This window comes from Rhamphochromis sp. 'chilingali', assembly GCF_963969265.1.
Source record: "Rhamphochromis sp. 'chilingali' genome assembly, chromosome: 7".
In the NCBI taxonomy this organism is placed as follows: domain Eukaryota; kingdom Metazoa; phylum Chordata; class Actinopteri; order Cichliformes; family Cichlidae; genus Rhamphochromis; species Rhamphochromis sp. 'chilingali'.
This window is the reverse complement of record NC_137934.1, coordinates 41,452,557-41,467,434: the sequence shown is the minus strand read 5'-3', so window position 1 is coordinate 41,467,434 and position 14,878 is coordinate 41,452,557. Positions and strand designations below refer to the sequence as shown.

At 39.7% G+C, this 14,878-nt stretch overlaps 1 protein-coding gene and 1 long non-coding RNA gene across 8 annotated transcripts in view; one reads left to right on the top strand and one right to left on the bottom strand.

The window, feature by feature from the left end:
- Positions 1–14,878, bottom strand: part of kcnc2 (potassium voltage-gated channel, Shaw-related subfamily, member 2) — a 123,414-nt gene that overhangs the window by 87,102 nt on the left and 21,434 nt on the right. The window lies entirely within an intron of this gene.
- Positions 7,307–8,809, top strand: LOC308399551. The gene is made up of 2 exons (XR_013972205.1): positions 7,307–7,504; positions 8,213–8,809. It is a non-coding gene; the product is annotated as an uncharacterized lncRNA (long non-coding RNA).

Below are 14,878 nucleotides of genomic sequence, written 5' to 3'. Positions count from 1 at the left end.
GTGGTGATGCACCAAACATTCAATTGATCACCCGTATCATTTACAAAGGCATCGTTAAGCCTTTCAGCTATGATAGCAATCTTTACAAACATGCCGAGGCTTCAAATAACCTGCAGACATCTGACATATTTAAAGAGCATGAGGGAAATATATGTTCAACTCCTCTTAGTCCTGTTTTATCTTGATTTTTTCCTTAATAAACGCAGTGATGATGCATCTTCCAACAAAAGTCTTATCAACAAGAGGATGCAGGAGCAATTCAGCTGGCCACCAGCTGCCATGAATGAGGATAAAAGACGTTTAAAGGATGTTGCAAACACAATGAGAGAACTAGAGCGTCCCCGGCAGCGGCCTCTTAAAGTCCTTCTTCACAAACAGGACTCCAACTTTGTACCGGCAAAGCTTGTGTGGTTGTTACTGAACAGCACTCAGGCATGAATATCCTCTGTCCTGGTGCCCGTCAGAGAGAAGAGGATTGTGTGAGTAGAGGGCTCCTCTGAGACCACAGGAACCTGAATCCGGTAGAGAATTACTAATGGGATGGATTGTGTCAGGTCTGTGTCAGTGAACCACAGAATGCAAACTGAGAAGCTAGGGTCAGCTCGCCTTCACTTCAGCCACGAAGCTGATTCAACAACAGAAATGTTCTTTTTTCTGTCACTGAAACTTAAGTCATCATTTTCCAACATCACTCAAGCATCACATGTGAGCTTCAACAATGAGGAATTTTTAAATGTACCTAAAAATATTCAAACGTTTGGATGTCTGCTGCATGAATGCTTCTACTCTCAGAGCTGCAGATCCACCCAACATCACTGCTAGGTTTGTTGGGTTAGGGTTGCATTAAAAATAAATCTGAGGCATATTGTTTATTTAATATGTTCAGCACACTTTGTCCTCAGACTGATCCCAACATGCACAGTTCAGCTTTTCTCTGGTAACCTTTAATTTCACCACTTTGTGTCCGTACATGTGCTGCATCCTGTTCCTTTATAATGCAGGCAAGATGCATCAAATATGTTCTTGGTTGAAGACGTTGAAACCTGTTAACTTGTTATGATGAATAACTGACTAATCAAGCTGATCGCTGGATTCGAGCGTTTCGATCTAAATGTATACGTCTACTGTAGAAGGCTAAACTTAAAGCAGTATTGTTATTTCAGCAACAGGCTGGTCAGACAGTACAGACGTGCTATTCCAGTGTTAAATAGTGTTTGTTTGAGTGGGTGTGAATGAGGCCTGTTGTATAAAGTGCTCTGAGGGTAGAAAAGCTCTATGTCAGAATCAGCCCATTTACCTTTGAGATCAATTGATCACATGATCTCCACCGTCGTGTGGAAAGAATGTGCTGCTGATCAGCAGCCGAGTGCTCAGAGATGTTCACAATGACACTGGGCTGCCCCTGTGCAGAAATAACTGTTCAGCAGAAACATAAATAGAATATAGAAATATTGACCATCAGTGAGCACAAAATAAATGGTTGATAATAACTGACAAACCAAAGGATTTGTAGATTTGGGTTTAACATCCATCCTTTTCCAATCAGGTTTTTTCCTAATTAGAGAACATCTAAATGTGAAAGCTTGTAAAAAAAACCAAAAAACCAAAACCTTACAATAACAAAAATAATCTGTACTCTTAATTCTAACCCAAGGACAGCTGACCACTGAACAGATCGAGTACCGTAAAATTAAATTTTGCCTTTGCCTTCCATAAAGCTTTTTCTGTATGGATACATACAGTAATTACACTCTCAGCAGGGTTTATACCACGAGAGACGTCCTATCACTGTGTGCAGTGAGTAAGAAGAGAGTGGATTGTTCAGCCGAGCGTAACATCTACCCAACAACATTTTCCGCTTCAAATCAAACAAGCTGCAGATCCCAGGAGGGAAACAGACTTAAGTGGTAGAGGTCTGCAGTCTGGTGAAGGTTCATCAGCAGAGGCAGAAGAGAACGTCTTCGCTCTGATTCATACAGCGATTGAAGCCTCAGCTATACATCTGAGTCATTATTTACATTATTGTGAAAATGTGTTTTTATCCAATTCCTTCTTACGTACTCAACAATATCCATTTCACATCTTATGCAGATTTCCTCCTGGAGGAAGCTATGAAATAAAAAACCTTTCTGCAGCTCCACCTCAGGCCTGACTGTGATGTTGTCAGAGGGCAGAGGCTCTGCACAGACGCCTCGTGTAGTCGACTTTCAGAGAAACAACCCACTGGGAGGACTCTTTCACTGGCTGCAGTCACACCCTGTATTATTACTACCAGCCAGAGAGACTCCTGATGATGATGACAGAAGTTTCATTAAAAGTATTTACAGTAACTGGTTACAGTTCTTGAGTCTGCCCAAGAGAAAAGACATGGAATAAATGGTAACAGGAAAACAGACAAGATGTAAACACATTTTTACTTTTGCTTTTATGAAACAAACATGACTGATGGAGTCGATGCAAAATGAATCTATTTCTTTTCCATACTGGTACCTTCCACGGTACCTTAGAGCGCTTTGAATGTTTACTGTTGTTTCTCTCTTTGACTTTTGGTAGAAAGCACAATTCACACTTTGAGTGGACACCGAGCCGGCACACTCATGTCACCTTACACCTTAGAATTAATTCTAAAAGTTCCGTAGTTTAAGATAAAGATATTTGATCCTTTTAATAAACTGTTGCCAAATTACCAAAAAAAGAAAAAAGGTGTTTGTGTCTGACTTTACTGTTTGATAACTCACTGTGAACTCAGACGATCAAAGTAACTCCCAGGTGGATGCAGGACCCAAGGTTTCCCAGCAGGACGTTACCCAAAGCTTGCCTTTATTCCGTTGTGTATCCTTGTGCCAGGTGTTCCCAAGGATAAGCAATGCACACACACCTGAGCAGGCCACCTTCTTCCATTGCTCTGTGGTCCCACAGGCCCATTGTTGGTGCTTTCAGTGGTAGACAGGTGTCAGCATGGGCACCCAGAGTGCTTTGTGGCTTTGCAGCTTCATAAGCCACAAACTGTGATGCACCGTCCTATCAGAACCAGCTTTACATTTTTGACAACTTGGACAAAGCTACAGTAGCTCGTCTGTTGGATTGGACCACATGGGGCAGCTTTTGCTCCCCACGTGCATCGAGAAGTCTTGAGTTCACTTCACCTGTCAGTGGTGTGAATCTTATGCCCAATCAGTGGATGCTTTGCAGTCTTTGTCCTTGTGTTGTCTTGTGATGGATTCTGTGACACTATCGGCGAGACAGTCCCAGCAATAGCTCAGTTTACATTTGACTCATTTGGAGCATTAAGCTTGCTGCTGACCAAGTGAATCGTTGATTTTGTCCAAGGACACAAAATGATGAAATATTTTCTCTGCATTGTCTGAAACCACAGGCTGGAAAACAAGCGAAAACCTTCAAATCAACACTGAAGCTACATATGTGTGATTCACAAGATCAACTTCTTTCCACACACTTGTTACAGGACTGTTTTGTCCTCAGTTGTCTGGCGGTCTGTCACTTTGGTCTTTTTGAGGTGTGGATTTGTCTCGCCATGTAACTGAACACCTGCTCGCTCACATGTGGCTGCATTTGACAGTGGACCCCCTTTAAGCCAGCATAGACAGACAGAGAGATCCAGGGGCTGATGCTGCCAAGTAACCAGGCACTCAGTTAGCATCAGATAAAATGACCAAGCAAACGTCACCAACGTTACTGCGCTTCACTTTGTAGGGACAGAAATAAACACCAACAACACCTTCAGCTGTTACGGGGTCAGCTTGCTCCATTATTAGGAGATGGCAGCTCGTTTCATACACGTCTGTCTTTTCCTTGTTTGTATGATATTTTTGAAGCCTGACCCTTGTGTGTCTGACAGTGTACAGTCTGTACAATGGATATTTGGCCTTTTTTCAAAGCTGTGAGGATAGCTGAGCAGTGTGCTGTCAGCCAAAAGCCTGTGTGCAACAACTGTGACTCTTGGCAGATAAATAAGATGCCACTGAGCATAAACACGTCTTTAGAAATGCAGCCTGACCTTTGCCTAAAGTCAGAGGCTCTGATGGTGCGCTCCTACAAGATGTGAGTTAATCTAAGCAGCAGGAAAGCATTTCTTCAACACTTACTTTGGCTTAAAGAAAAAAAGGTCTGAAGGATGTGCAGCTTATTAGATTTCATCAGCCTTCAGTTGCTAAGTGACTGGATTTCAAACCCTGGGTAGGAGAAGCAGACAGACAGAAATATTCTTTTACATGACTGAAAGCATTTCACTATTGGGTCAAAACATTAGCTTCACCAGGATGTCCAGCTTTTTATTGAGCTACATTTTATTTGATGATGTTTTAACTTGATGATAAAACATTGATGTATTATAATGCTTTTTAAAAAGGCCTCGTTGTCTCACACAGTTACACTTTAACCAAACCCACAGATGACATGCTCACACCGAAGTCTGGGGGATCATCATCACAGCTTAATAGATTAGAAAGAACAGTTCTGCATATAATTTTTTATCTGAGTACTGGAAATAAACAGCGTCCATTTATCTGAAATACCTCATGTTACCATATCACCCTATTAGAGCACTTGGCTCTCGCTCTGCAGGCCTACTTGTTGTTCCTAGAGTATTTAAAAGTAGAATGGGAGGCAGAGCCTTCAGTTTTCAGGCCCCTCTTCTGTGGAACCAGCTTCCAGTTTGGATTCAGGAGACAGACACTATCTCTACTTTCAAGATTAGGCTTCAAACTTTCCTTTTTTAAAATATTATAGTTGTGGTTGGATCAGAGGATCCTAAATCCTCCCTTAGTTATGCTGCAATAGGTGTAGGCTGCCTGGGGATTCCCATGATGCACTGGGTGTTTCTTCTTTACTCGCTTACCCTGTGTTTATACACCACTCTGCATTTAAGCCTTAGTTATTATTCATCTCCGGTTCTCTTCCACAGAATGGTCTTTGTCCTGTCTTCCTCCCCACACCCCTGGTTGAGGCAGATGGCCCTGCCCCTCCCTCAGCCTGGTTCTGCTAGAGGTTACTTCCTGTTAAAAGGTGTCATGGTCCTGAGTCTGCCGACTCAGTGTTTTGTGTTTCTTCATGCTTTTGTTTATCCTGAGCATGTATTCTGTTATGATTTCCCATTTGTTAGGTTTCTGTTCTGTGCCTGTCCTGGTGCCACTTCTGTCTATGGTGTCACACTGTGTGTGAATCTGTCTGTTTAGTTCAGCGTCTTGTCCAGTTCTGTGTCTGTGAGTTTCCTGTTTTATTCTGAAGGTCTCTGTCTCATATGAGTGTGTTCAGATTACGCTTCCTCTGTCCCGTCGGCTCTGATTTCTCCCAGGCAGGGGCGTCACTATGTTTTAAGGACAGGGGGGGCTTAGCCCCCAAGAGATGCACACGATATGAACGAACGTAGTGAATGAGCACAAAATTTCACAAACAGAAAACAAGACTGAGAAATTGTTTTCGTACTTTTTTGGATAAATTAAACATCCTAGGCCACCAATAGATCTATTGTTTTATTTCAGTCTGTTTTATAATACAGTGCAACAAGAAAACAGAGGAAATGTGTTTGCTGCATCAATAACAAGAAAAAAACTGCACCATCATATGTTTGTGCTACACATTTAAGCTCTGCAAGACCATAGTTTTGGATCTGCTGCTGAATCTCATTTGCAATGGACTGGGCATCAAACGATTTTATCTCTGCTAGTGCAAGGAAACCTTCACTGCCCCCTCTGACACGTACCTGACACAAACAGCTAACTGCTCTGCCTTTTCATCCCTTGCCTCATCTGCCATGATGGCATAGACTTTAGACTTTGTCATTTCAGATACAATGACACCAGTAACCAGTAACTTCCTGGGCACAACAGTCAATCATGTCATTCTGGGATGTTGGTGAGATATACTGTGCATTTGATGGGGGATTATGTTTTTGAAGAAAAGGATCAAACTCCTTCAAAAGCTCCATGCACGCAAGAAAATTCCCTCTGTTGGTGCTGTCTTCACCTTCATCATGGCCACGAAAAGGGAGTCCCTGTCTCCCTAACATGGAGGTGAGTAGTAATATACCTATACTTTCCCCCCCCCCCCCACCCCGAGGGCATTCCCCCCCCCCCCCCTCTCCCCCCCCACACCCCCCACCCCGAGGGCATTTTCCCCCCTCCCTATCCCCCGCCGCGTCCATGTGCGTGTGCACGTGCGCGAGAACGGACTTTTTGCATGTGCGTGTGTGTCCAGGGGTCATATGAGTTCACATGTGTTTAATAGAGTATTATTTAATGAAACCATTATGTGTTTTAATTAAACTCTTTTTAAAGGATTGTATAGGTCTCAGAGTTCTGTTATTTAGACATAGGTGATTTAATTTAACTACTTTAGGGGTATTTTAACTAGTTAGGAGCCTTTTGCATTTTCTTCAGTGCTATTTAGGAGCAAATAACAGGTATCCCTTTAGAAATAAACAGTGATACTTTTAAAAACCGTGTATTCCCACACAGCATTTAATTTAGCTAGTTTAGGAAGATTTCACTTTTCTAATAGTTTCACAGGCTAGTAGTTTTTTTTTTTAAATAGAGCACCACAAACAACATGTATCCCTTTAGAAATAAACTGTGATACTTCTAAAAGTACATATTCACACTAGCGCTGTATCAACCTCAATGTGGCTTTAATGCAGCTAGTCTTATAATTATCTACTAGTCTGCAACAGTTAGACTCGATGATTACACATAGATGATTTAACTACTTTAGGGGCATTTCACTTTTCTAAAAGTTTCACAGGCCAATAGTTTTAAATAGAGCACCGCAAACAACATGTATTCTTTTAGAAATAAACTGTGATACTTCTAAAAAACACATATTCCCACACTCTGTAACAGTTAGACAGAGGGGGGTACAGTTAGGCTCCCAACAGTCTGTAAAAAAGGTATGAAGCAACAAAAGAGGAGACCTTATCAAGAGCATCCCAGCCCAAAGGTGTTTCTTCACAAATAGTTAATTCCCACACTCTGCAACAGTTAGACCCGATGATTACACATAGCTGATCAGAGGGGGTGCAGTTAGGGGCCCAACAGTCTGCAAAAGAAGTCATGAAGCAAACAAAAGATGCTCCTTATCAAGAGCATCTCAGCCCAAAGGTGTTTCTTCACAAACAGTTAATGGCTTTAATGCAACTAGTCTTATCATGTCAGAGGCCAGCAGAAACCATGTCCAACAGAGTCTCCAAAGGCCTGCCACCTTTCTTCCTTACATCATGCTCTTTTATCTCTACATCTCAGAGGTCAACTGAAAGTAGCCCCACCTATATAAAAACACCCCATCAGACACACAGTATTTTCCTCAGCACTTCCCAACTGCCGCAAGGTATAGCGTTTTAACTTGTTATTTTTTCACCTGAATGTGCGTTGGAGCCGACTTTGCTACCCGCACAGAGCGTTTCTGGCAGTCGGGCGCTGCTTATACAATAGAGAAAAGCAACAATACAGAGTGTTTCTCTGCTCCAAGAAATCCGAGGGCCTTTCACAAGGTAAGCATGTCTGTTATACCCAGGGCATAAATGTCTGTATGTCAGTGCTGATTATTCAAACATTGTTTAAAATGTGACACATATGTTGTCCGAAAACATTTCCTCTAAATTTGCAAAGTTACTGATTTAAAAAATATATATTTTGAATTTTTAGTTCCATGTCAAACATATGATAGACTCTTGAGCATATTCGTATAGCTAAATTCACAATGGTATAACCGTGCTAAATAAAAGAGGCCCAAGCACCAATGCACTCTAATCCACTCCGCTAAACTGTATGTTGATAAGTACATGTAGCGTACCTCTACCTCTACAGCTGAAAACAGTTTGTATCCGCACTCTGAGGGGCTGCTGAATTGTTTTTAATACAGCACTTTTTGACGAACAGCAGATGATGAAATCCTCTTTATTGTAGAAACTGTCCCTGAGCTATTGTTGCTCATACTTACTGAGGTCCCTAGCTACTTCCTTACTATGTCAGTAAACTTTTTTGAAAAGGAAGCTGTTGTAGATTTAAAGAAACATCTTAATTGAAGCAAAGACAAAAAAAATGGAATGAATTTTATGTGACTGTTCATATTAAAGCCAACAACAAGTGAAAATCCAAAAACGGCTCCAATCCTTTGTATTAATGACCTCCCCCCCTCTCTCTCTCTCTCTCTCTGTGTGTGTGTGTGTGTGTGTGTGTGTGTGTGTGTGCCCTCACAGAAGGAAGGTCACAGCAGGAGCTTTTCTCAGACGCATTACCAATCAGTTTTTTACAAGAAGTGTAGCTCATACAATGGTATAAATGTATTCTTTGCGATACTTTATAAATATGAAGCTAAAGATTTTGAGTTCGTGCACATTATGAAGCAAGAATCTAAATATCTGTGTCACAATGATTTCTATAAAAGCGTGTTGTTTATGGGGATAATGTGACAAATCTTTTGTGACCCTATTAATGATCAATGGTAATTAAAGAGGAACCCTGACTCAGGACATTTTCATGACAAGTGTCAGCGCAGACATCTACTAATGAGAGAACCTGTTTTATCATCATAAACACGGTGATAAGACGCATCGTTAAAGTGTCACTTCAGTAATGTTGACTCATGTTTTTAATAATGACTTTAAAACACTAAACTCTCATTTCTGTGGTTATTTTAAGTTTACAGAATATAACATGTGGTAAGACGACGAGTTTTACTTCTCACTGTCCGTGTTATGTGTATCTATTTATCATGTATGCTACTTTGCTCTGTGGACTGTAAAATGTTTCATTGTGTTCATGAAATAAACCAGACTTTCACCGTCTGCATCTTTTACTGTTTTTCTGCTTTCGTTCACTCCAAGTTTGACAAAACCTACAGATATCCAGAGTTAACTCACTAACAATGTGGAGCAGTCTCAGTGTATTTAGCTGCTTTTTCCCTGAACACAACCAACTGAGAGAAACGCCTGTAGGCCTCACTTTGGTCATTTGAACGCTGAAGGAGATTTGTTCCATAGACACATACTAGTGTTTCCTGCACTACTGTGTTCTATTTAAATCCAGATTCCTTTTATAGTTTGCAGTGAAATTTGTTAAACCATTGCTTAATGGGACAGAAGTACAAGTCACTCTTTACTAACACATTTGTAGATAAGTTTATTGCTGAACGACACAGCTGGCAGTCTCACACACTCTTTAGGTTTTTCACGTTATGTGTGTAAGGGTTTAGTCTATCAAACCTTACCCTTTTTCCCCAGTATCACAACAGTATGACTCCCAAAGTATGGCTCAGTAAACAACCTATGATTCTAAAGCCAGAACAGAAAGATACAGTTGGAAGATGAATGATTGCGTTTTTATGATGCGTAGTAAAACGACCCCCTCTTCTTCTTCTCTGTGTTGTTGTTGTTGTTGTTGTTCGTGTGTGTGTGTGTGTGTGTGTGTGTGTGTGTGTGTGTGTGTGTGTGTGTGTGTGTGTGTGTGTGTGTGTGCCTTAGAAGTCAAATAATACATTAGCCATACTTAAAAAAACATCTGAATTTCATTTAGAACTGAGATTCTAAGTTGTAAGGAGGAATCTTATGCACAGCCAGAAACATGTTTCCCCACTTTCACAATGCTGAGGTGCCAAATCCACAACCCCCAACAAATGGTTTGTTACACGCAGGTGTGAAGGGCAAGCTTTACTTACACAGCCTCACACACAGTAGATTTTTAAAGTTTTTTTGGGTACAGTGGTTTAGCCACAGATGCAACATCCACTTTTGATAAAGATCACTCCACCTGTTTATTTCTTAAGAAATTAAGCATCTTTATTAAGCTCTTATTTATACATGTCTACACATTAATAGACACCGTGTGCTCTGAGACATTATAGTCTTCTACTTCTGCTTCCATCGGTTTGCATTTTAAACTCCCAGCCTTTCAGTTTGTTATGAACGACTTATATTTCTAACATTTTGTGATATAAAAGTGAACCATGCGACTTTTTTTATTTTCTGTTTGATGGAAGGACTTAAGACACGAGTTATTTAAACAATTCTAAATGACAGTGTGATGGCCATGGTACTTTATGTGGGCCAAATGTGTTAAGGATAATGTTTATCAATGTAAAATTGCAAAGAATTTGTGGATAGAATATAACATTTTGTAAACAGTTACCTCAGAAGCTGTACTGGTAGATCTATGTATGTAAGGTAAAACTATCCACAGTACTTCCACTTAAGTAGCTAAACACATAAAGTCACCCTTAACCAATAATCCACTGCTCCTTGAAAAAAGTAGCACAAACAGACAACTGACTGAGCAATGATAAGTAGAGCTACCCGAGGCCGAGACTCAAGCAGAAGAAAATTAAAAGTTGTTGTTTTTGTGGCTCGAAAAATTAAAGAAAGTATGTTTAATAATTCAACAAGACCCGCACCTTCAACACATGTACATTCAAATTTTGGAACAGGCTCAACATTGCTGCTGTTCAATAGTTTTTATCCGTTCGAAAAAGTCATTTTACGGCTTTAATGTTTCCAGCTGATAAGGAGAATGAGTGCATTTCAAATGTGCGTCCAAAGGCTTTAAACATCTGCTTTGTCTGTAACGACAGTATCAAACTACAGAGCATTGTTTTTACTAAAATTCAACATTTTCAGATGAAAATTTGGCTGCTTTTTGTTTTTTTCACTGTAACACCCACCTCAATGCCATTTTTAGGATATTCTTGGTGATCCCACCTTTTTCATATTTAGGCTTTTGGCACTGAGGGTATCTAATACGCATGTTGTCACTGTGTTTTGTACTACCAGCTGCGAGGGCTCTGCTTTGAGCAGTCTGTTTTTATTTTGTCTCGTGACTGTGTGTTTTTTTTTTTCAAACGAGATCCTCCTCAGTTTGATTTTGTTACCACAAACTTTGTGTGAAGTTCACAACAGAGGTAAAGAGATTTAAACACCCCAGTTTAAGGAGGCAGGCAGGGGTTGGACCACCTGCACAGGACACAGGAGATGTGCGACAGAAGCAGAGGGAACATTTTACAAGATGATAAATGACAGATTTAGGTGATTAAGGATTTGTTGACAAAATTAAAAGACACGTCCGTCAGAGTTCAACAACATTACAGTTTGATTCAATAAAAAAGTTTTTAGACTACACAAGGTTCATTTTCTCCTCTGATAGTAATCATATTAAACATGTCAAGAAAGAAAGAGTATAAAGAAAAATAGTAAACGTGTGTCTAATTAAACTCTTCCTGTGAACCTTATATCATCCTTTAATATGTTCGGTGTTACAAACTTGAAGAAGCACAGAAAAGATCATCAGACATTAATCTAATCAGTTTTCAGCCTTCATTCATATTGAAAAGTTGAAATCTTCCCTGCTAGACCCAAGTGCAGCGTTTAACACCGTTGGCCATAACATTTTATTACAGCTATTATTAAATGGAGAGTCCTCTTCACACACTGAGGTTAATTATGAAGCTCCACAGGCTTCTGTGCAAAGACCAGTTTTGTTTACATTATACGCGCTTTAGAAGGCATAGCATAGCATACATTTTCACTGCTATGCATATGATACCCGCTTTTATTGGTTAAACCGCCGGGATGTCTTAGACGCATAATGAGCTTTAATTTTCTGCTTCTAAGTTCAGATAGAACTGAGGTTATTGTAACGGGGCGTAAAAATCTTAGAAACACTGCGGCTAACAAGATCCTTACTCTGGATGGCATCGCCTTGAGCCGCCTGTTGTAGTGATTTGGTACATTATAAGTAAAATTGAAACCTACAATCCCATAGCACAACATCAACATTTATTTATATACAAAAATAAAAATGCTTTTTCAGAAAAGAATTGTAACTTCACAATTCATCACCGATTACGTGGGTACATTTTTTTTAAAATGCACTAAATGTAGAATACATTGTTTGGTAAAATGCTGGTTACACGTTCTAAGAATGAAAAAATCAGTCTTTCAGAGAAAAAATCAGACAGCGACGGTTGGTCGCAGAGTGTTACAAAGGTGGCTGCTAATTTTTTCTCTGAAAATTAAAGCTCATTATGCGTCTAAGACATCCCGGCGGTTTAACCAATAAAAGCGGGTATCATATGCATAGCAGTGAAAATGTATGCTATGCTATGCCTTCTAAAGCGCGTATAATGTAAACAAAACTGGTCTTTGCACAGAAGCCTGTGGAGCTTCATAATTAACCTCAGTGTGTGAAGAGGACTCTCCATTTAATAATAGCTGTAATAAAATGTTATGGCCAACGGTGTTAAACGCTGCACTTGGGTCTAGCAGGGAAGATTTCAACTTTTCAATATGAATGAAGGCTGAAAACTGATTAGATTAATGTCTGATGATCTTTTCTGTGCTTCTTCAAGTTTGTAACACCGAACATATTAAAGGATGATATAAGGTTCACAGGAAGAGTTTAATTAGACACACGTTTACTATTTTTCTTTATACTCTTTCTTTCTTGACATGTTTAATATGATTACTATCAGAGGAGAAAATGAACCTTGTGTAGTCTAAAAACTTTTTTATTGAATCAAACTGTAATGTTGTTGAACTCTGACGGACGTGTCTTTTAATTTTGTCAACAAATCCTTAATCACCTAAATCTGCCATTTATCATCTTGTAAAATGTTCCCTCTGCTTCTGTCGCACATCTCCTGTGTCCTGTGCAGGTGGTCCAACCCCTGCCTGCCTCCTTAAACTGGGGTGTTTAAATCTCTTTACCTCTGTTGTGAACTTCACACAAAGTTTGTGGTAACAAAATCAAACTGAGGAGGATCTCGTTTGAAAAAAAAAAACACACAGTCACGAGACAAAATAAAAACAGACTGCTCAAAGCAGAGCCCTCGCAGCTGGTAGTACAAAAACACAGTGACAACATGCGTATTAGATACCCTCAGTGCCAAAAGCCTAAATATGAAAAAGGTGGGATCACCAAGAATATCCTAAAAATGGCATTGAGGTGCGTGTTACAGTGAAAAAAACAAAAAGCAGCCAAATTTTCATCTGAAAATGTTGAATTTTAGTAAAAACAATGCTCTGTAGTTTGATACTGTCGTTACAGACAAAGCAGATGTTTAAAGCCTTTGGACGCACATTTGAAACGCACTCATTCTCCTTATCAGCTGGAAACATTAAAGCCGTAAAATGACTTTTTCAAACGGATAAAAACTATTGAACAGCAGCAATGTTGAGCCTGTTCCAAAATTTGAATGTACATGTGTTGAAGGTGCGGGTCTTGTTGAATTATTAAACATACTTTCTTTAATTTTTCGAGCCACAAAAACAACAACTTTTAATTTTCTTCTGCTTGAGTCTCGGCCTCGGGTAGCTCTACTTATCATTGCTCAGTCAGTTGTCTGTTTGTGCTACTTTTTTCAAGGAGCAGTGGATTATTGGTTAAGGGTGACTTTATGTGTTTAGCTACTTAAGTGGAAGTACTGTGGATAGTTTTACCTTACATACATAGATCTACCAGTACAGCTTCTGAGGTAACTGTTTACAAAATGTTATATTCTATCCACAAATTCTTTGCAATTTTACATTGATAAACATTATCCTTAACACATTTGGCCCACATAAAGTACTATGGCCATCACACTGTCATTTAGAATTGTTTAAATAACTCGTGTCTTAAGTCCTTCCATCAAACAGAAAATAAAAAAAGTCGCATGGTTCACTTTTACATCACAAAATGTTAGAAATATAAGTCGTTCATAACAAACTGAAAGGCCGGGAGTTTAAAATGCAAACCGATGGAAGCAGAAGTAGAAGACTATAATGTCTCAGAGCACACGGTGTCTATTAATGTGTAGACATGTATAAATAAGAGCTTAATAAAGATGCTTAATTTCTTAAGAAATAAACAGGTGGAGTGATCTTTATCAAAAGTGGATGTTGCATCTGTGGCTAAACCCCTGTACCCAAAAAAACTTTAAAAATCTACTGTGTGTGAGGCTGTGTAAGTAAAGCTTGCCCTTCACACCCACGTGTAACAAACCATTTGTTTGGGGTTGTGGATTTGGCACCTCAGCATTGTGAAAGTGGGGAAACATGTTTCTGGCTGTGCATAAGATTCCTCCTTACAACTTAGAATCTCAGTTCTAAATGAAATTCAGATGTTTTTTTAAGTATGGCTAATGTATTATTTGACTTCTAAGGCACACACACACACACACACACACACACGCACACACACACACACACACACACACACACACACACACACACACACACACACACACACGAACAACAACAACAACAACACAGAGAAGAAGAAGAGGGGGTCGTTTTACTACACATCATAAAAACGCAATCATTCATCTTCCAACTGTATCTTTCTGTTCTGGCTTTAGAATCATAGGTTGTTTACTGAGCCGTACTTTGGGAGTCATACTGTTGTGATACTGGGGAAAAAGGGTAAGGTTTGATAGACTAAACCCTTACACACATAACGTGAAAAACCTAAAGAGTGTGTGAGACTGCTAGCTGTGTCGTTCAGCAATAAACTCATCTACAAATGTGTTAGTAAAGAGTGACTTGTACTTCTGTCCCATTAAGCAACGGTTTAACAAATTTCACTGCAAACTATAAAAGGAATCTGGATTTAAATAGAACATAGTAGTGATGGATTAAGTGCAGGAAACACTAGTATAAGGTGTCTATGGAACAAATCTCCTTCAGCGTTCAAATGACCAAAGTGAGGCCTACAGGCGTTTCTCTCAGTTGGTTGTGTTCAGGGAAAAAGCAGCTAAATACACTGAGACTGCTCCACATTGTTAGCGAGTTAACTCTGGATATCTGTAGGTTTTGTCAAACTTGGAGTGAACAAAAGCAGAAAAACAGTAAAAGATGCAGACGGTGAAAGTCTGGTTTATTTCATGAACACAATGA